This window comes from Bufo bufo, chromosome 1, assembly GCF_905171765.1.
Source record: "Bufo bufo chromosome 1, aBufBuf1.1, whole genome shotgun sequence".
NCBI classification, from domain to species: Eukaryota; Metazoa; Chordata; class Amphibia; order Anura; family Bufonidae; genus Bufo; species Bufo bufo.
Genome location: NC_053389.1, coordinates 26757632 through 26780678, shown reverse-complemented (window position 1 = coordinate 26780678; position 23047 = coordinate 26757632). Strand labels below are relative to the sequence as shown.

At 46.1% G+C, this 23047-nt stretch overlaps 1 long non-coding RNA gene across 1 annotated transcript in view; it reads right to left on the bottom strand.

The window, feature by feature from the left end:
• LOC120992471 overlaps positions 1–3345 on the bottom strand; it is an 82139-nt gene extending 78794 nt beyond the window's left edge. The window contains exon 1 of the long non-coding RNA XR_005776981.1: positions 3268–3345. This is a non-coding gene — a long non-coding RNA (uncharacterized LOC120992471). The remainder of the gene's footprint in view (positions 1–3267) is intronic.
• Between the last annotated feature and the right edge of the window lie 19702 nt (positions 3346–23047).

Sequence of the window (23047 nt, the reverse complement as noted above, 5' to 3'; positions counted from 1 at the left end):
CCAAGTAAATTCTTGCCCAGGGTCCAATCAATATTAAAGACGGCCCTGCTCACAGACAAGCAGGCTGAAGGCTATTACACTGTGTAATACACTTACTGCCAAGCATTACAATACAGATGTATTGTAGTATTGGCTCCATCAGATCCTCCTTCATAGATGACCTCAAATCTGGTCGAATTATTTTATAAGGATAACTGTCACATTTAAACCCTAATTTCAATTTTCATATATGTAGTTACTAATAACATGATATTCCAGAATCAGTTACTATTAGACTGACTTGCCCCATATTTAATAAGATTCAGCCCTTAGCAACCAGTCTGCATAAAAATGTAATTTCACTATTCAGTTAAGATGGCCGCCACTGCCCTCACCATGAGGCTAATCCCGCCTGCCCTCACGAGCCAGTAACAATAGCCCCCCAAAAGTGTCAGGAACCAGAGCCCTCCCCCCCTAAAGGGTTAATCTCCTGCAGCACAGAGGGGTCCTCTTACCACATGTTGCTCTCATTTATACACTGAGCAGACGGCAGATCTCCCTTCCCTGGTCTGCGCTGCTCCGACTCTGCATCCTCCAGCTCTGCTGAGTGAGGGAGCGTCTGCCAAGCGCAGGGACAGGGAGAAGTGCACACAGCCCAGGCACTGTTATCAGCTGCTGGGGAGGACCTGGCTTTAATCATTTACCTACAGTCAGGGGCGTAGCTAAAGGCTCATGGGCCCTGGTGCAAGAGTTTATCTTGGGCCCCCTTACCTCATTGCTTTGTGGGCAGGGGCAGGGAAGTACATTGCCTTCCTGCTGCCTGAGGCAAAAATTGCACCCCCCACCATGCCAAATTCTTGACCTAAACCCTTTCCTCCAGCCAGAGGTGTAACTTGACCAGCATGCATTTTCTATAAAACAGGTGCCTTCTCATGTGGTTCAAGGGTCTTTGGGGCCCCCCAGGCTCTTGGGCCCGGTAGCGACTGCTACCTCTGCACCCCCTATAGCTACACCCCTGCCTACAGTCCCTGGCTGTCAGTAATCTGACCTTGCAGGCTGCGTGCTTCTGCGTCCTCCGTCCTTCAACACAGAGGACGGACCCTGCATAGCAACCTGATTTTAAGCAGAGGTAAAAGTAGGCAGTAGAGGGAACTAAACTGTGGAATTAGGGGTAATTGAATACACAGTGAAAAGTTTAAATAGGGCCACAAAGGAGATATTAATCACCACAATCCAATACTCAAAAAAAAATAAAAAATGACAGTTATCCTTTTAAGGCTGGAGAACAGCCTCTCTACACCAACTTGGGTTGGTGGCAAAGCGGTGACCACATGGACAACATCTCTAACAATCTCAGGGTATGAAGGAATTGCCTCCTGCACAGTCAGTTTTGATGATCGGTTGAACTCTTCTACTTCTGTGAGAGCAAGTGAAAAAAAATACCGAAATACGGTCAATCTGTTTGCTTTGGGAGCGGAATCTTTTCCCCTGTGGCAACGCTTTGCCTGCTCCATGTCATCCAAATACTTGTCAAGGTAAACTCCTCATCTGATGAGGCTAACGATATGGCAGCAGTAGCACTGTCCAGACCCCATTCCTCTTGCTCTTGGCCGTCCTGTAGCCCACTCATCCTAATTGCTACCTCAGTCAGAGCTGTATTTAGAAAATGTCTTCTTTTAACTTTAAGTTGAAAGCTAATCTTTGTAACTAGTGAGAAAACCTCTTTAAGGCTACTTTCACACTAGCGTCGGGGCTCCGCTTGTGAGCTCCGTTTGAAGGGTCTCACAAGCGGCCCCGAACGCATCCGTACTGCCCCAATGCATTCTGAGTGGACGCGGATCCGCTCAGAATGCATCAGTCTGGCGGCGTTCAGCCTCCGCTCCGCTCAGCAGGCGGACACCTGAACGCTGCTTGCAGCGTTCGGGTGTCCGCCTGGCCGTGCGGAGGCAAGCGGATCCGTCCAGACTTACAATGTAAGTCAATGGGGACGGATCCGTTTGAAGATGACACTATATGGCTCAATCTTCAAACGGATCCGTCCCCCATTGACTTTCAATGTAAAGTCTGGACGGATCCGTTTAGGCTACTTTCACACTTAGAATTTTTTTTAAACTATAATGCAGACGGATCCGTTCTGAACGGATACAAACGTCTGCATTATAGGAGCGGATCCGTCTGTGCAGACATCAGACGGACCCGCTCTGAACGCTAGTGTGAAAGTAGCCTAAAGGGAACCTGTCACCTCCCAAAATTCAGCATATACTGCATTGAACTAACTCTACCAATTTATTATATATTTTTGGAGTCTGGGTTGGTACATTTTATAACAACTCCACCAAAATGGACACCGACTCCGACTCCACAGCCCTGGTTCCATTGGTTGTATTAAATCAAAACGGAACAAACCGGATCCATCATGAAAATAATTGTAAGTCAATGGGTGACAGATCAGTTTTTTTTTAGTAATGGTTCACCACTACTACAAAACGGAACTGATGCATACCGATCAGTCTTGTCCTCTTTGGCAATGAATGGGGACAAAACGATCCCTTCTGGGTCAGTTTTGAGATCCTCTGCCCAATCTAAATATCGGATTGCCAAAACGCTGATGTGAAAGTATCCGAAGGCTACATTCACACAACCGTATGTGTTTTGTGACCCGCAAATTTCGGGTCAGCAAAAAAAAAAAAACAGGTGACGTCCGTATGATGATTCATTGTAACAATGCCTACAATGCCTAAACCAACAAGAATAGGACATTTATTTATTTTTGCAGGGCTACGGAACGGACATACAGATGCGGATAACACGAGGTGTGCTGTCCGCATTTTTTGTGGACCCATTGAAATTAATGGATCCACATCCTATCCGCAAAAAAAAGGGAACAGACACGGAAACAAAATACCTTCCTGTGAATGTAGCCTTAGAGTTATTTTATAATTTGCCTCAATCATGCTACTGCATTCTATATATACCCGACCTGTAAAATACAGTATGTACCCCAAAGTGGTGCCATTAAAAAAAATACAAATCATCCAAAAAAAACGCCCTCCTACAGCTACATATAGGAAAAATAATGTTATGGATCTAGAGATGCAATGGTTAAAAAAAACTAAAAAATGTTGGGCTTTCTTGGCCCTTTAGCGGTTACAGGTGAAATGGTTGATTGGACCCACTTTCTTCTTCTATATCAATGGAATTTATGGGTTCTCAATAAAAGTTATGCTATAAGGCCGGTCCAGCCCTCTGATCGTTCTTCACAACTAGAAAGCAAAGAAAAAGACTTACTTTTCGCTGCAAGAACTGAAAAGAGGATCAGAAATCCAAGAGGAGAGACCATGATGAACTCTTCACAGTCGTCTTCTGTGATGAAGCACTTGGTTGGGGGGTATTTAAGTATACAGGTTTCAATAAGGTGGGACGTAGGAGGATAGGCGTCATTTTCCAATTTTTTTTTTTTTTGGGTGTGTTCAACAGGTAAACTCATAATAAAATGAAACATTCCTTCACAAATTATAACACGTTTTTCTAGTAAACCTAGATTTCTGAGGCTTGGTATGTGGTCCGCTTACATATTTATCAGATATTTCTGAGAATAGTCAATCTGTGTCCTGTGTCAGCAATTACATCTATATTTGAGCATACCTGCAGGTGTGGGGTGGGGGCCGAGAAATTAATTAACTTAACTATGTAGCAAAGAACGTCTGGCCCCACACCTTCTTTATAACATAGGTAAAGGGTTTCTGTCACCAGATTTAACCCTATTAAGCGATGTGCTAATGTCAGCTAAACCTAACTAGCCTATTCCTACTTTTATCAGTGCCCTCGTTAATGCAGAACGTTTATAATATGCTAATTAGCCTCTAGGATCGCGGGGGGGGGGGCGTTGTTCCTGCTCCTAGAGGCTCCGTTCTCCCACCTCTGTCACCTCCTTCCATGTCCTGATTGACAGGGCCAGGCAGCGCTCGCATCCGTCTGCCAGCCCTGTGCTCTGGTGAATTCTCACACCGTTCAGTATTCAGCGCAGGCGCGGTGAGGGAAAGACGCTCGCCGGCTGCCAGCTTCCTCACCGCGCCTGCGCCGAATACTGAACGGTGTGAGAATTCACCAGAGCACAGGGCTGGCAGACGTATGCGAGCGCTGCCTGGCCCTGTCAATCAGGACATGGAAGGAGGTGACAGAGGTGGGAGAACGGAGCCTCTAGGAGCAGGAACAACGCCCCCCCCCCCCGATCCTAGAGGCTAATTAGCATATTCTAAAAGTTCGATTTCTGGCTTAACGGGGGCACTGATAAAAGTAGGAATAGGCTAGTTAGGTTTAGCTGACATTAGCACATCGCTTAATAGGGTTAAATCTGGTGACAGAAACCCTTTAAAGGGAACCTGTCACCGGGATTTGGGGTATAGAGCTGAGGACATGGGCTGCTAGATCGCCGCTAGCACATCCACAATACCCAGTCCCCATAGCTCTGTGTGCTTTTATTGTGTAAAAAAACAACGATTTGATACAAATGCAAATTACCTGAGATGAGTCCTGTCCCTGACTCATCTCATGTCCTCAGCTCTATACCCAAAATCCCGGTGACAGGTTCCCTTTAAGTTAATTTATTTCTCCAGAATAATAACGTATGTAGTACTATCGACTGTACTAGTATAGAATTAATATGATATTTATGGGGGAATAACATATATACCATATTTAAAAGACATACAGTGATAGATATATGGATATTATGGATAATACATTGAAATCGCATCTAAATCGCACCACAAACGCATATGCGTTTTTATATGATCTGATGCATTCTTTTCGTGATCTGATGCGTCTTTTTGCCTGTATACTTATGACCTTAAATGGGTATTGCTCAATAAGACAATATTCAATTAGGCATTAAGGAAATCTGTATATTATATGTGTAACACCCCAGAGTTGTGTTACTAAACTCTTTTACCCCGCTACAATCTGTTAAGAGCCTTTACATTGTCATCTGATGTAATTTTACATTATACCCTCACAAATGTGCATTGAAAACCTTGTTAATTGTATATTGCTGTAATTTCCATGTTCACCAGCAGGCAGCAATGTGTTAGCAAGGACTTAGGTTTAGTTTAGTATTTCTAAGCTGGAATAGTTTGTTCCAGTTTAGCTCCCCCCTCTGTGAGCAGAGTGGGCTGCGCCCACATCCTGCCTCATGGGGAAGGAAGTTATGTCAGTGTGCCAGCCACCCCTGCTAGGGGAAGTCTGTGCGTGTAGGAGCTCCCAGATATAGAGAATCAAGCCAGGATCTTGTCTCGGCTGAGACATTGATCATAATCCCCAGCCTGAGCCCTTCAGCCTCAGCTGGAAGAAGCAAGCAGACAACTCCAGTTCCAGGAAGAAGCATACCCTGTGAAGATAGCTGTGAGTAAAGTCCAGAGACCCAAGAGAAGCCATATACCTCCTCAGCTAGTCAGTAGAGATGTCCCGAACTATTCGTCGGCAAACAGTTCCCGGCGAACATCGCTTGTTCACGTTCGCTGCGGTGGGCGAACATATGCGATGTTCGGTCCGCCCCCTATACGTCATCATTGAGCAAACTTTGACCCTGTACCTCACAGTCAGCAGACACATTCCAGCCAATCAGCATACCCTCCCCCCCAGACACTCCCACCTCCTAAAAAAAAAGCAAGGACGGCAGCCCTCTTGGATTCATTCTGAAGCTGCAGTGATAATTAGAGCAGGGAGAGTGCTGCTGCTGCTGCTGAATTAATAGGGAAATCGTTAGCTAGGCCAGTGATCTGTGTCCACTCCAGTCCTCAAAGACTCATCTGCTGTAAGGACAGCGTCCTGACAGCACCCCAAAAAGCCCTTATTAGGGCTGGTACATCAGTCTGCTTTTATTTATTTTTTCTATATATATATTGCAGTTGCCTGCCTGTGTGTGAGAGGCCACAGGCCCACAGACTGTACTGTGTGCACACCACTCATATAGGGTGGCACAGTATCTTGCAGATAAAAAAGTCATTTAATTTGTTCTCTGTAATATAATTGCAGTTGCCTGCCAGTGAGTTTCAGGCCCACTGACTGTACTGTGCCCAATGCCCACCACTCATATAGCGTGGCACAGCACCTTGCTGTTAAAAAAATTCATTAAATTTTTCCTCTGTAATATAATTGCAGTTGCCTGCCAGTGAGTGTCATGCCCACAGACTGTACTGTGCCCACTGCCCACCACTCATATAGGGTGTCACAGTACCTTGCACGCATAGTACCACTAATCTAAAAAAAATGACAGGCAGAGGCAGGCCACCCCGCAGGGGCCGTCGTGGTCGTGGTACTGTGATTTCCTTTGGCCCTAGAATAATGCCCAGTGTTCAGAGGCCACGTACCCTGAACTTGAAAAATTTGGAGAACATAGTTGACTGGCTTACACAAGACACCCAATCTTCTACAGCTTCCGCTCGGAACCTTGACGCACCATCCTCCTCCAGCTCAGCTTCGGGCACCTCTCAAGTTACCACTCGCCCGCCCGCCGCCACCACCAACACTAGCACCACAGCCGCTTCACCTGATCTGTCAGAGGAGTTATTTACACATCAGTTGGAAGGAATAAGTGATGAGCAACCATTATTGCCAGAGGATGTAGATAACAGGGATATGTCTCAGTCAGGCAGCATTACACACATGGACGTACAGTGTGATGATGATGATGATGATGATGATGTTGTACCCGCTGCTGCTTCCTTTGCTGAGTTGTCAGATACAAGTGAAGCGGTTGATGATGACGATGTGTCCGTGGATATCGGGTGGGTGCCCGCTCAAAGAGAGGAAGAACAGGGGGAAATTTCAGATGGGGAGACAGAGAGGAGGAGGAGACGAGTTGGAAGCAGGGGGAGGTCGTCGCAAGGAGCTAGTGGCACAGTCAGTCAGCAAAAAAGGGGGTTAGTCAGCACCTCCCAGTGCGCAGGTGCACGCTGCCATGGCAAAGACCTAGAGGAAAAAAAGAGACAATGCAGCAGCACTCTGCAAATCAGACAAAGTACAACAATGCTTACAAAAATTATGGTGCTAATACTACGCTTATTTATAAAAGCTAGATGCTTGGACAATGCATTTTGTACAAAACCATCTAAGCCCGTCTGCCGAACGTCAAGGCGATCTCTGTTAGACGGGTCCTAACACTAAATACTACCTGTTATTAGAGATGGCCCGAACTATCCGACGGCGAACAGTTCCCGGCGAACATAGCTTGTTCGCGTTCGCCTCTGCCGGGCGAACACATGCGATGTTCGGTCCGCCCCCTATACATCATCATTGAGCAAACTTTGACCCTGTACCTCACAGTCAGCAGACACATTCCAGCCAATCAGCAGCATACCCTCCCTCCCAGACCCTCCCACCTCCTGCACAGCATCCATTTTAGATTCATTCTGAAGCTGCAGTCTTAGTGAGAGGAGGGAGACTGTAACTGCTGCTGATTTAATTGGGAAATCGATAGCTAGGCTAGTGAATTCAGTGTCCACTCCAGTCCTGAAAGACTCATCTGATCTCTGCTGTAAGGACAGCGTCCTGACAGCACCCCAAAAAGCCCTTTTTAGGGCTGCAACATTAGTCTGCTTTTTTTTTTTCCTTTATATACATATTGCAGTTGCCTGGCCTGCCTGTGTGTGAGGAGCTGCAGGCCCACAGACTGTAGTGTGCCCACTGCCAGTGCTCACCCCTGTCATTCCGTGTGGCACAGGACTTTGCTTAAAAAAAGGCACTTAATTTTTACACTTTAATCTAAGGTTAGTTGCCTGCCAGTGTGTGTCAGGCTGACTTCCACTGACTGTAGTGTGCCCACTGCCAGTGCCCACCACTCATACCGGCTGGCACAGGACTTTGCATAAAAAAGGCATTTAATTTTTACACTTTAGTGTAATTTCAGCTGCTTGCCTGCTGCTAGTGTGTGTCAGGCCGACTTCAACTGACTGTAGTGTGCCCACTGCCAGTGCCCACCCCTGTCATCCCGTGTGGCACAGGACTTTGCTTAAAAAAAAGGCACTTCATTTTTACACTTTAATCTAAGGTTAGTTGCCTGCCAGTGTGTGTCAGGCCGACTTCAACTGACTGTAGTGTGCCCACTGCCAGTGCCCACCCCTGTCATCCCGAGTGGCACAGGACTTTGCTTAAAAAATAGGCACTTAATTTTTACACTTTAATCTAAGGTTAGTTGCCTGCCAGTGTGTGTCAGGCTGACTTCCACTGACTGTAGTGTGCCCACTGCCAGTGCCCACCACTCATACCGGCTGGCACAGGACTTTGCTTAAAAAAGGCATTTAATTTTTACACTTTAATGTAATTTCAGCTGCTTGCCTGCTGCTAGTGTGTGTCAGGCCGACTTCAACTGACTGTAGTGTGCCCACTGCCAGTGCCCACCCCTGTCATACCGAGTGGCACAGGACTTTGCTTAAAAAATAGGCACTTAATTTTTACACTTTAATCTAAGGTTAGTTGCCTGCCAGTGTGTGTCAGGCTGACTTCCACTGACTGTAGTGTGCCCACTGCCAGTGCCCACCACTCATACCGGCTGGCACAGGACTTTGCTTAAAAAAGGCATTTAATTTTTACACTTTAATGTAATTTCAGCTGCTTGCCTGCTGCTAGTGTGTGTCAGGCCGACTTCAACTGACTGTAGTGTGCCCACTGCCAGTGCCCACCCCTGTCATACCGAGTGGCACAGGACTTTGCTTAAAAAATAGGCACTTAATTTTTACACTTTAATCTAAGGTTAGTTGCCTGCCAGTGTGTGTCAGGCTGACTTCCACTGACTGTAGTGTGCCCACTGCCAGTGCCCACCACTCATACCGGCTGGCACAGGACTTTGCTTAAAAAAGGCATTTAATTTTTACACTTTAATGTAATTTCAGCTGCTTGCCTGCTGCTAGTGTGTGTCAGGCCGACTTCAACTGACTGTAGTGTGCCCACTGCCAGTGCCCACCCCTGTCATACCGAGTGGCACAGGACTTTGCTTAAAAAATAGGCACTTAATTTTTACACTTTAATCTAAGGTTAGTTGCCTGCCAGTGTGTGTCAGGCTGACTTCCACTGACTGTAGTGTGCCCACTGCCAGTGCCCACCACTCATACCGGCTGGCACAGGACTTTGCATAAAAAAGGCATTTAATTTTTACACTTTAGTGTAATTTCAGCTGCTTGCCTGCTGCTAGTGTGTGTCAGGCCGACTTCAACTGACTGTAGTGTGCCCACTGCCAGTGCCAACCACTGATACCGGGTGGCACAGTAGCTTGCCGATAAATAAGGCATTTAATTTTTAGACAGTAGTCTAAATTCAGTTGCTTGCCTGCTGCCAGTGTGTGTCAGGCCCTCTTCCACTGACTGTAGTGTGCCCACTGCCAGTGCCAACCACTGATACCGGGTGGCACAGTAGCTTGCCGATAAATAAGGCATTTAATTTTTACACTTTAGTGTAATTTCAGTTGCTTGCCTGCTGCCAGTGTGTGTCAGGCCCGCTTCCACTGACTGTAGTGTGCCCACTGCCAGTGCCAACCACTGATACCGGGTGGCACAGTAGCTTGCCGATAAATAAGGCATTTAATTTTTAGACAGTAGTCTAAATTCAGTTGCTTGCCTGCTGCCAGTCAGTGTGTCAGGCCCTCTTCCACTGACTGTAGTGTGCCCACTGCCAGTGCCAACCACTCATACCGGGTGGCACAGTAGCTTGCCGATAAATAAGGCATTTAATTTTTACACTTTAGTGTAATTTCAGTTGCTTGCCTGCTGCCAGTGTGTGTCAGGCCCGCTTCTACTGACTGTAGTGTGCCCACTGCCAGTGCCAACCACTCATACCGGGTGGCACAGTAGCTTGCCGATAAATAAGGCATTTAATTTTTACACTTTAGTGTAATTTCAGTTGCTTGCCTGCTGCCAGTGTGTGTCAGGCCCGCTTCCACTGACTGTTTTTCATAAAAGGCAATTCCTGATATGGGACGTAACAGGGATTAAACTGATGAGAATAATACTACAGAAAATACCACTCATATCGGTGGAGGGAGCCAGCGTTTTTTTAACCATCTCCCCGTTCAAAAAATCTATTTAATAAATGGCCCCCAGATTGGGGATGTTAGAGGGATTAAACTGATGAGAATAGTACTACAGAAAATACCACTCATATCGGGTGTGACAGTAAATTGCACGGCGCAGATGCAGTCACCGTGGTTTAAAACAGAGTGGAGGGAGCCAGCGTTTTTTTAACCATCTCCCCGTTCGAAAAATCTATTCAATAAATGGCACCCAGATTGGGGACGTTAGAGGGATTAAACTGATGAGAATAGTACTACAGAAAATACCACTCATATCGGGTGTGACAGTAAATTGCACGGCGCAGACGCAGTCACCGTGGTTTAAAACAGAGTGGAGGGAGCCAGGTTTTTTTTAACCATCTCCCCGTTCGAAAAATCTATTCAATAAATGGCACCCAGATTGGGGACGTTAGAGGGATTAAACTGATGAGAATAGTACTACAGAAAATACCACTCATATCGGGTGTGACAGTAAATTGCACGGCGCAGACGCAGTCACCGTGGATTAAAACAGAGTGGAGGGAGCCAGCGTTTTTTTAACCATCTCCCCGTCCGAAAAATCTGTTTAATAAATGGCCCCCAGATTGGGGAGTCGGGGACGTTAGAGGGATTAAACTGATGAGAATAGTACTACAGAAAATACCACTCATATCGGGTGTGACAGTAAATTGCACGGCGCAGACGCAGTCACCGTGGATAAAAACAAAGGGGAGGGAGCCAGCGTTTTTTTAACCATCTCCCCGTTCGAAAAATCAATTCAATTGACCTTTCGGGGACCCTTGGTGTTGTACGTGGCTGGGTGGAGGAAGAAACCTTCAATGACATCACCGGGACGTGGCTAGCTTGGTATCCAACCTTGTGCAAATGGGGAGTTTGCGGTTGTGCAAATGAACTGTTTGCGGTGCATTAAAAGGGGAGTTTGGTCTGTCAATGTCTGTGATGCGGGCGTAACCCTTACACTACCTGATCGATACAACATCATACCTGATCGTATACACACACTGGATGTTTTAAAGCACGTTATTCCAAACAATTTAGGAATGTTAGTTGATTTATGCCCTTTATGGATTAAAACCCGACTCTGCGTCCACTACGTAATTTTCCATGGGAGTTTTGCCATAGATCCCCCTCCGGCATGCCACAGTCCAGGTGTTAGACCCCTTGAAACAACTTTCTCATCACTATTGTGGCCAGAAAGAGTCCCTGTGGGTTTTAAAATTCGCCTGTCTATTGAAGTCTATGGCGGTTCGCCCGGTTCGCCAGTTCGCGAACATTTGCGGAAGTTCGCGTTCGCTGTTCGCGAACTGAAAATTTTATGTTCGCGACATCACTACCTGTTATGCGCCATAATGACCGCCATAAAATTCAGGGAGTGTTGGACCCACATGCATGTTGGATCCACTCTGCCTTTTTCTATTTTTTGTGCCAAAATGGCCTCCATTACAAGGGATGCAGGTACCAACATGCATGCTGAGCCCACTGTATACCCTTCCTGGTGCTAGACAGCTTCCAATGAATGTAGTGAGAGCAGGCTACAGCTTTATACTGAAAGTAATTAAAATCAGCCTATGGGGCAGACAGGCTAATCAGGAGTGCACGACTCGCTGGAGTGCCACATCTCCAGCATTGTAAATCTGCAAAAAAGGGGGTTAGTCAGCACCTCACAGTGCGCAGGTGCACGCTGCCATGGCAAAGACCTAAAGGAAAAAAAGAGACAATGCAGCAGCACTCTGCAAATCAGACAAAGTACAACAATGCTTACAGTCAGACAGCATGCATCGGCATCCGGGGTCAGCCAGACAGCACGCCAATCAACGCATGCTGTTGCCACCACCAGAATGACGTCATTGCAGAGATCAGCAGTGTGGCATTTTTTTTTGTGTGTCTGCCTCGGACACCAGCGATGCCTTTTGCAACCTGTGCCAAAAGAAGTCCAACACCCACCTAGGTACAACTGCTTTGTGAAGGCACATGATCTCAAATCACAAACGCATATGAGATCAACACATGAGTACAAGCAGCACACAAACTCAAAGCCGCCATCCTCCTCCTGGTCCAGCATCTTCAGCCACGTCAACCACTGCTGTTCTCATTGCCCCCTCTCAACCATCCGCCACTCCTTCTCTCGCCTTCAGCAGTTCCTGCTCATCTGCCCACAGTCAGGTGTCTGTCAAGGACATGTTTGAGCGTAAGAAGCCAATGTCACAAAGTCACCCCCTTGCCCGGCGTCTGACAGCTGGCTTATCGGAACTCTTAGCCCGCCAGCTTTTACCATACAAGCTGATGGAGTCTGAGGCCTTCCAAAAATTTGTAGCTATTGGGACACCGCAGTGGAAGGTACCTGGCCGAAATTTCTTTTCACAAAAGGCAATCCCCAACCTGTACTCTATTGTGGAAAAGGAAGTAATGGCATGTCTGGCACACAGTGTTGGGGCAAGGGTCCAGCTGACCACTGATACCTGGTCTGCAAAGCACGGTCAGGGCAGGTATATCACCTACAATGCGCATTGGGTAAACCTGCTGACGGCTGCCAAGCATGTAATGCGTGGCTCTGCAGAGGAGTTGGTGACACCGCCACGACTTGCAGGCAGGCCTGCTGCCACCTACTCTACTCCTCCTACTCCATCCTCTTCCATAACCTCCTCGGCTGAGTCCTCTTCTGCTGCTGCGTCTTGCTCTACATCAACGGCACCCCCTCAGCTCCCCAGGGGGTATTCCACATCACGGATACCACAGTGTCATGCTGTCTTGGGGTTGACTTGCCTGAAAGCAGAGAGTCACACCGGACCAGCACTCCTGTACGCCCTGAACGCACAGGTGGATCAGTGGCTGACTCCGCACCAACTGGAGATCGGCAAAGTGGTGTGTGACAACGGAAGCAATTTGTTGGCGGCATTGAATTTGGGCAAGTTGACACATGTGCCGTGCATGGCACATGTGTTGAATCTGATTGTACAACGCTTTGTGCATAAGTACCCAGGCTTACAGGACGTCCTCAAGCAGGCCAGAAAGGTGTGTGGCCATTTCAGGTTTTCCTACACGGCCATGGCGCACTTTTCAGATATCCAGCGGCGAAACAACATGCTACAACTTGATTTGCGACAGCCCGACACGTTGGAATTCAACACTCCTAATGTTCGACCGCCTGCTCCAACAAGAAAAAGCCGTCAACGAGTATTTGTATGACCGGGGTGCTAGGACAGCCTCTGCGGAGCTGGGAATTTTTTTGCCACGTTCCTGGACGCTCATGCGCAATGCCTGTAGGCTCATGCGTCCTTTTGAGGAGGTGACAAACCTAGTCAGTCGCACCGAAGGCACCATCAGCGACATCATCCGATTTGTTTTCTTCCTGGAGCGTGCCCTGCGAAGAGTACTGGATCAGGCCGTAGATGAGCGTGAAGAGGAAGAGTTGTGGTCACCATCACCACCAGAAACAGCCTTATCAGCATCACTTGCTGGACCTGCGGCAACGCTGGAAGAGGAGTGTGAGGAAGAGGAGTCAGAGGAGGAATGTGGCTTTGAGGAGGAGGAGGAAGACCAACCACAGCAGGCATCCCAGGGTGCTCGTTGTCACCTATCTGGTACCCGTGGTGTTGTATGTGGCAGGGAGGAAGAACAGACTTTCAGTGAGATCACTGAGGATGAGGAACGGGACATGAGTAGCTCGGCATCCAACCTTGTGCAAATGGGGTCTTACATGCTGTTGTGCCTGTTGAGGGACCCTTGTATAAAAAGGCTGAAGGAGAACGACCTGTACTGGGTGGCCACGCTACTAGACCCCCGGTATAAGCAGAAAGTGCCTGAAATGTTACTGAATTACCGCAAGTCGGAAAGGATGCAGCAGTTCCAAAATAAATTAAAAAGTATGCTTTACACAGCGTATAAGGGTGATGTCACAGCACAACGGGAATCTAACAGGGGAAGAGGGGAAAGTAATCCTCCGACCACGCCGGCAAGGACAGGACGCTTTACAGACGTGTTGTTGATCGAGGACATGCAGAGCTTTTTAAGTCCTACGCATCGCCACAGCCCTTCGGGGTCCATCCTCAGAGAACGACTCGACCGACAGGTAGCAGAATACTTCGCCTTAACTGCAGATATCGACACTCTGAGGAGCGATCGATGAACCCCTTGACTACTGGGTGTGCAGGCTTGACCTGTGGCCTAAGCTATCCAAATTTGCGATAGAACTTCTGGCCTGCCCCGCTTCAAGTGTCCTGTCAGAAAGGACCTTCAGTGCAGCAGGAGGTATTGTCACTGAGAAGAGAAGTCGCCTAGGTCAAAAAAGTCTAGATTACCTCACCTTTATTAAGATGAATGAGGCATGGATCCCGAAGGGACTGACAGTGGATGATACATTTGACTAATAAAGGCCTGGTGATGATGAGATGAGCTGCCTTGGGCTAAAAATGGTCCACACGCTGCTGTAATTTATCTCTGCATGCCGGATGACTTGCGTGACTTATCTGCCACCAACTAGGGTTCAAGCCAAAATGTTTTAGTGCACTTTCTGCCTGGAAAACATCAATTTTTCTGGCCTCTGGTGCTGCACTGTGGCTGCAAAAAAAAAAAAAAAAAGGCACATACAAGTGTCAATTCCCCTTCGTGATCGTTACCTTGTTGTGGTGAAGGGGCTTGCATATCACAATGAAGCGGCCACCTCTATGAGTGTGTTGGCAATGGCAATGTTGGCACACCCCAGATGATAAGGTCGTTGCTTCATTGTGAACAGACCAAAAGCGATCGGCTGGATAATTTTGCATAGAAAAAACATTAATTTTCTTTGTGATCATCTAAGGTGATCATTAAAGCCTACTAGGCCAACAATGGGCCCCTCACTGCAGAATCATTGTTTTCTGGGTCACTTAACTGTCACTGAACTACCTCAGCACGACCATAGGCTTTAAAAAACCCCCATCGCCTGCAATCTCCCAAACGTGCGCACAAGCACAGTCATCACTACACCAAGATTGACGCATAAAGGAATAAAATTTATGTCATGAGTGTGTCTTTTTTTTTTTTTTAAGCTTTTTATTTTTCCATTTAAACATATCAACTCAACAATCATATTTTGGTATCCACAGGAAATAGTTACATTTTCATTTTCTCCAGAACCAACTAATTTTTCTATACATACAAAATTGTTTTTACTCCCCTTTTATCCACCCACCACCCTTGTGGGGGGAGGGAGAGGGGCGGGACGTGAAAAAAAAAATAAAAAAAATAATATATTAAGTTTTCCAACAATCCAGCCCTAAAGTATCCAGTTTTTCCAAACCTCATCAATACTTTTAACTTTTTTAATATGGCCCTCCATCGCCCGTTCTTCCTTAATCAGATTATCAACTGCTTTTCTCCACTGTCCCACTGTCGGAGGATCTACCCCTATCCATTTCTTAAGTATAAGGAGTCTAGCTTGAAACAACACCTTACAGAGAACCGTTCGTGTATCTCTATTTAAATTCAGATGTTCGGTTGCCCCTAGTATGCAAATCACAGGATCTTCAGATATTTGGACCTTCAAAATTAAATTAACAGTCTCTACTATTTCTGTCCAATATCTGAACAATCTTGGGCATCTCCAAAAACAATGTATTAAATCAGCACTCTCTCTCCCACATTTTGAACATTTAGCCGAGGCTCTTACACCCATTTTTTTCAGTATCCATGGGGATCGATGCAACCTAGGTTGCGTCATGAGTGTGTCAACTATTGACAACTCTTTGCGGTTGTCTAAAATCTATTCCATACACGTCCCCTGATAGGGGACGTAACAGGGATTGAACTGATAGGAATAGTACTACTTAACACACCACTCATATCTGGTGGCACAGTACAGTGCACGGCGCACGCGCAGTGCCCCAAATTGGAAGTAGGAGGACCAACCAAGCATCTTTTTCCATCTCCCGTGTCCTAAAATCTATTTTATACACCGGCCCCTGATAGGGGACGTAACAGGGATTAAACTAATAGGAATAGTACTACTTAACACATCTAATTATGATAATAATAATAATAATAGGGGACATAACAGGGATTAGGAATGTTAGGTGATTTATGCCCTTTATGGATTAAAACCCAACTCTGCGTCAACTACGTAATTTTCCATGAGAGTTTTGCCATGGATCCCCCTCCGGCATGTCACAGTCCAGGTGTTAGTCCCCTTGAAACAACTTTTCCATCACTATTGTGGCCAGAAAGAGTCCCTGTGGGTTTTAAAATTCGCCTGCCTATTGAAGTCTATGGAGGTTTGACCGGTTCGCCCGTTCGCGAACATTTGTGAAAATTCATGTTCGCTGTTCCCGAATGGAAAATTTTATGTTCGTGACATCTCTAATAAAGGGGTCCTGTGTAGGGTTGAGCGAAAGTTTGGGTTCGGTGTTTTCTTAGCGCTTTTTGAAAGGCTGCACAGCAGCCAATCAACAAGCGTCATACTACTTGCCCCAAGAAGCCATCACAGCCATGCCTACTAATGGCATGGCTGTGATTGGCCAGAGCAGCATGTGACCCAGCCTCTATATAAGCTTGGGTCACGTAGCGCTGCACGTCACTCTGCTGTTACAAGTGTAGGGAGAGGATGCTGCTGGACTTGTGATTTCAGGGAGAGAATAGGAGAGAATCTAACTCAGCGATCTACAGAGAAATAGTTGTGTGGGTGCAGGGCACTATCGTTTTACCTTGCCCTGAGCTAATTGACCAAAAAAAAAAAAATTTAGAATTCTGTTAGTTAGGTGGGTGGCGGCGGCCATTTTATGCAAGCTCAGTGCACCAGCACTGCATCTGAGGTTTTGGGACATTGCAAATCACCATTTTTTTGGGCAAACTACAACATCTGGATTAGTCAGTGTGCAATTTAAGGTAGAAATACACCCATAATTTTCTGGGGTTTGAAAAACACACATATTTTTTTCAAAAAACAGTATTTTCCTGTCATGCAAGTGTTAAATTCAAGTTTAATCAGCCACCAGTAACCTGTCCCATTATCTGGATCTCTTCCTGCAACCATATGTCCGTGCACTCCCCAGCTATTTACACGACTCCTGTCAACTCATCCGTGAACTAAGTGAGCTCCCATACAAAGACACATATACTCTGTTCACCATGGACGTCACCGCTTTATATTCAAACATACAACATGAGCTAGGGATAAAATGCATAAATAGAGTACTGTCAAACGATAAAACATTAAAACCCCAACAGATAACCTTCCTTTTAGAAAGCCTCAAATTCATTCTAGAGAACAACTTCTTTATTTCTAATCACATCACATATCACCAGTGCAGGGGGACCGCGATGGGGACGAAAGTGGCACCGGCGTTCGCAAATCTCTTCATGGGCGAATTCGAGAAGGAACACATTTTAAACACGTCAAAACCAAATAAACATATCATATATTACAGGAGATATATAGATGACCTGTTCATCATCTGGGATGGCAGCGAAAAACAAGCCTTTGATTTCTGCACCCAGCTAAATGCCACAGACTGGGGAATCTCCTTCACCCCAAGCTTCAACAAGACAACAATAGATTTTCTCGACATCACAATCACCAATACCAACAACCATCTGACAACAAAAACATATTTCAAAACAGTAGACACGAACAGTTACATACATTTCACAAGCTTTCATCACAAAAAATGGCTCAAAAATATTCCTTACAGCCAATATAAACGTATCAGACGCAACTGCACAAAAGGGGAGGACTTCATTTCACAAGCAAAAATTATACAAAAAAGATTCAATGAAAAAGGATACCCGAAAAAATTAGTAAAGGACGCATATGAGAAAACCGCACAAATAACGCAAAAAACCTGTTTAGAGAAAAGCACTAATAATGAACAAAAATCGGAGATGCACCTAAGCCTAATTACCCAGTATAATACATCCAATAAAACCATACGTTCAATACTAGCCAAACACTGGCATATTTTACAACAAGATCCCTACTGTACCTCAAAAAATACCTGTCATTACAACCAAGAGTCATCCACAGAAGAGCTCCCACAGTGAAAAACATGCTAGCCCCCAGCAAACCAAGACAACACGAAAAAACCACAGATAGAGATAGGCCAGACAAGAAGGGCAGTTTCAAATGTGGAGTAAAAACCTGCCTATGCTGTAAGGTTATTACCCACAACCGCACACAATTCTCCTCAAACAAAAATGGATCCACGTTTATGATCAAACACCACATGACATGTCAAACCTGCTACGTGATATATCTGATTGAATGTAAATGCGGCCTCCAGTATGTGGGACGCACAACCCAGGCCCTACATAACCGTGTAAACCAACACAGGTATAACATACGCAGACAATACCTAAAACATAGCCTTTCCAGACACTGTGCATCAACACCCGACAAAGAAAAACACCCCCTAACCATCACCCCAATCGACTTCATAGCAGAAAACCCCTTTAACAGATTCAACACTCTACAAAAGAGAGAAGTGTACTGGATATACCAGCTAGACACCCTTGCACCATATGGGCTCAACGCAATTTCAGAAACCATCCTATAACCAGACACTCTCAAACTCACCCCCCCCCCAAAGGAAAAATATCCTTCAAAACAATAATAAAAATAAAAATACATGATGCCGCTCTCCATGTCCGCCATCCGACCCCCCAAAAAAAAAAAAAAAATACAACCAACAAGATATCCATCCCGGTTTCCAATTAATAAATATAGAAACATCCTGATGGAAATGGTGTCATATGGAAACATATGAACAAAAATACAACACCTCCGCCAAAACCCCCCCCCTCTTTTCCCCCCCTTTTTTTCTTTTTTTCCTTCTTTCTTTTTTTCTTTTACAAAACTCTGCGCTATAAAACAAATGACAAACAAAGTGATACTACCTGCGGACGGTGTGACAGCCTCCAGCCTGGAATCCCAGCAAACAGCGCATTCTACAAAAATGAAAACGAAAATATTAACAAACAAACATAATCCATGTACAAACAGTACACACAAACATAATAATCGTAGCGACAGCAATTTCATTACACATGACAGTATAGACACCTGGGCCTCTATATATATACAGTCATACCGAAAATACAATAACAATAAAGACAAAAATACAATACAATCCCCAACTAAGAGGAATCACCGTACTACTTTCGTTCTACATAATCGAAATGCCAGATAACAACTCCAAAAGAAATACCTTCACACCATAAGAGACCAAATACAGGAACCCTGCCGCACGCATATGCACAAGAATGCGGCCCATCTACAAGGCGCCTCTCTCTGGCAGCCTTCCAATGAAACATCCCCGTATCCATGGGAACACTTAACAGTAGACCACAGTCCGCTCCCAACACAAATTCAAAAATCATAGCGCCAACCTAGTCCGCCACCCTGCAGCACTCGGAAAAGCCATCTGAGACGGAACACCGCTCCCCCTCTCTCCCCTTCTCTCATGCTGTCATTACAGCAAACCGTTAGTGCTACCAAAGCCTGACATTTACAGGCACCTGGAGCCCTACCGAGGCACTTATCCCCCTTACTTTACAGTGCCAGTAGCAGCCCAAAACATACAAGAACCATCAGATCAGGGTACCGAAACTTGCGGCACACCATTGCAATATAAAAATGAGCGGCCAGCAAACAATAACACTCACAGAGCAATATTAGAAAAAAGACACAAAGACTCCCAAAAACGGCAATTAGGCGCACTATATACAAATACATATACACAAAAAAGCAACCACCGTACCTTCAGCATCAGCCAGATAGTATAGGACGTCCCCCCCAATGACGCCACGAATGACGTCATACACACCAGCTCCCTGCTCAACGAACCACCGACCTGCGCGCCAAAAATAACCCTTTTAAAAGACGATGTTTTAACTTTATACAACATATGCTTTTATTGTCCTGACGAAGAGGGCTGTGCGCCCTTGAAACGCGTTGACAAAAGAATAAATAAGCTATTCAAATTTTTAAAATATACAGGGAGTGCAGAATTATTAGGCAAGTTGTATTTTTGAGGATAAATTTTATTATTGAACAACAACCATGTTCTCAATGAACCCAAAAAACTCATTAATATCAAAGCTGAATATTTTTGGAAGTAGTTTTTAGTTTGTTTTTAGTTTTAGCTATTTTAGAGGGATATCTGTGTGTGCAGGTGACTATTACTGTGCATAATTATTAGGCAACTTAACAAAAAACAAATATATACCCATTTCAATTATTTATTTTTACCAGTGAAACCAATATAACATCTCAACATTCACAAATATACATTTCTGACATTCAAAAACAAAACAAAAACAAATCAGTGACCAATATAGCCACCTTTCTTTGCAAGGACACTCAAAAGCCTGCCATCCATGGATTCTGTCAGTGTTTTGATCTGTTCACCATCAACATTGCGTGCAGCAGCAACCACAGCCTCCCAGACACTGTTCAGAGAGGTGTACTGTTTTCCCTCCTTGTAAATCTCACATTTGATGATGGACCACAGGTTCTCAATGGGGTTCAGATCAGGTGAACAAGGAGGCCATGTCATTAGATTTTCTTCTTTTATACCCTTTCTTGCCAGCCACGCTGTGGAGTACTTGGACGCGTGTGATGGAGCATTGTCCTGCATGAAAATCATGTTTTTCTTGAAGGATGCAGACTTCTTCCTGTACCACTGCTTGAAGAAGGTGTCTTCCAGAAACTGGCAGTAGGACTGGGAGTTGAGCTTGACTCCATCCTCAACCCGAAAAGGCCCCACAAGCTCATCTTTGATGATACCAGCCCAAACCAGTACTCCACCTCCACCTTGCTGGCGTCTGAGTCGGACTGGAGCTCTCTGCCCTTTACCAATCCAGCCACGGGCCCATCCATAAGGCCCATCAAGACTCACTCTCATTTCATCAGTCCATAAAACCTTAGAAAAATCAGTCTTGAGATATTTCTTGGCCCAGTCTTGACGTTTCAGCTTGTGTGTCTTGTTCAGTGGTAGTCGTCTTTCAGCCTTTCTTACCTTGGCCATGTCTCTGAGTATTGCACACCTTGTGCTTTTGGGCACTCCAGTGATGTTGCAGCTCTGAAATATGGCCAAACTGGTGGCAAGTGGCATCTTGGCAGCTGCACGCTTGACTTTTCTCAGTTCATGGGCAGTTATTTTGCGCCTTGGTTTTTCCACACGCTTCTTGCGACCCTGTTGACTATTTTGAATGAAACGCTTGATTGTTCGATGATCATGCTGCAGAAGCTTTGCAATTTTAAGAGTACTGCATCCCTCTGCAAGATATCTCACTATTTTTGACTTTTCTGAGCCTGTCAAGTCCTTCTTTTGACCCATTTTGCCAAAGGAAAGGAAGTTTCCTAATAATTATGCACACCTAATATAGGGTGTTGATGTCATTAGACCACACCCCTTCTCATTACAGAGATGCATATCAACTAATATGCTTAATTGGTAGTAGGCTTTCAAGCCTATACAGCTTGGAGTAAGACAACATGCATAAAGAGGATGATGTGGTCAAAATACTCATTTGCCTAATAATTCTGCACACGGTGTATTTTATGAGAACCTGCCTCCTGTTTTCAGCGCCGAAAATAGGGTTCAAAAACCACTATCTTTTAAATTCAAGTTTACTATATACATGTCATGCCCTGCTCAGACGATGTGCGGAGGTGTCACGGAACCATGAACCAGACGTACAACAAGAGATAAGAGAAAATAAGAAGGCTTTATTGAAAATAAAGCTGTAAAGCAAAAGTCCAAACGGATGGTGAAACCGAGCAGAGTCTTTGCGAAGCCAGAGGTCAGGAACCAGAAGGGTAGTCAGACGAAGCCAGGATCAGGAACCAGCAGGGTAGTCAGACGAAGCCAGGATCAGGAACCAGCAGGGTAGTCAGACGAAGCCAGGATCAGGAACCAGCAGGGTAGTCAGACGAAGCCAGGATCAGGAACCAGAAGCAGCAGCAGTCTTAGAAGCATGTGAACACAAGAGGACCAAGCAAGGAACTGAAGCCACAGACCTCCTATATATATGAGCTAGGCATCCAGCTCCTCCCAGTGGGAAGGAGGAGCCGCAGGGTGGAAGGCTACAAGAAACCCAGAAACCAAGATGGCCGCCAGCACATGTCAAACGAAGGAGAACAGCAAGAAGGTAAGACCATGACAGTACCTCCCCCTCAAGGGCCCCTCCTCCGCGGAGCACAAAACGGTTTCTGAGGGAAGCGTGCGTGGAAGGCTCGGAGCAAGGCAGGAGCATGGACATCTGCGGAGGGAACCCAGGAACGCTCCTCTGGACCATAACCACGCCAATGGACCAAAAACTGCAACCGACCGCGGACCAGGCGTGAGTCCAGGATATTGCTCACCTCATATTCCTCACGATTGCCCACTTGGACCGGACGAGGCCGAGGAACCGAGCAAGTGAAACGATTACACACCAGTGGCTTCAACAGGGAGACATGAAACACGTTGGAGATCCGCATGCCAGGAGGAAGCGCAAGGGCATAGGCTACCGGGTTTACCCTGCGAAGCACTCGGAAGGGACCAACAAAGCGAGGCGCCAGCTTGGGAGTGGGCACTCGAAGGTTGAGGTTGCGGGTGGACAACCATACACGGTCTCCGACCTGGTAGGAAGGAGCAGGCGCTCGTCTGCGATCAGCCTGGAGTCTCTGGCGCTGCGCAGAGACCTCAAGGGACTTCTGGATCTGTACCCAAGAAGCACGTAGGACGGAAAGGTGATCCTCCACAGCCGGAATATCCTGGGGAGAGAATACCTCCGGTAACACGGCAGGTTGGAACCCATAATTGGCCATGAAGGGAGACGTCCCAGAGGAAGAGTTCACCGCCGTGTTCCTGGCAAACTCAGCCCAAGGCAGGAGGTCAACCCAATTGTCTTGGTGGTCGGAGACATAGCAACGAAGGAATTGCTCCAAGGCCTGATTGGATCGTTCTGCGGCCCCATTGGACTGAGGGTGGTAGGCCGAGGAGAAGGAGAGATGAATCCCCAACTGGGAGCAAAAGGCGCGCCAGAACCTGG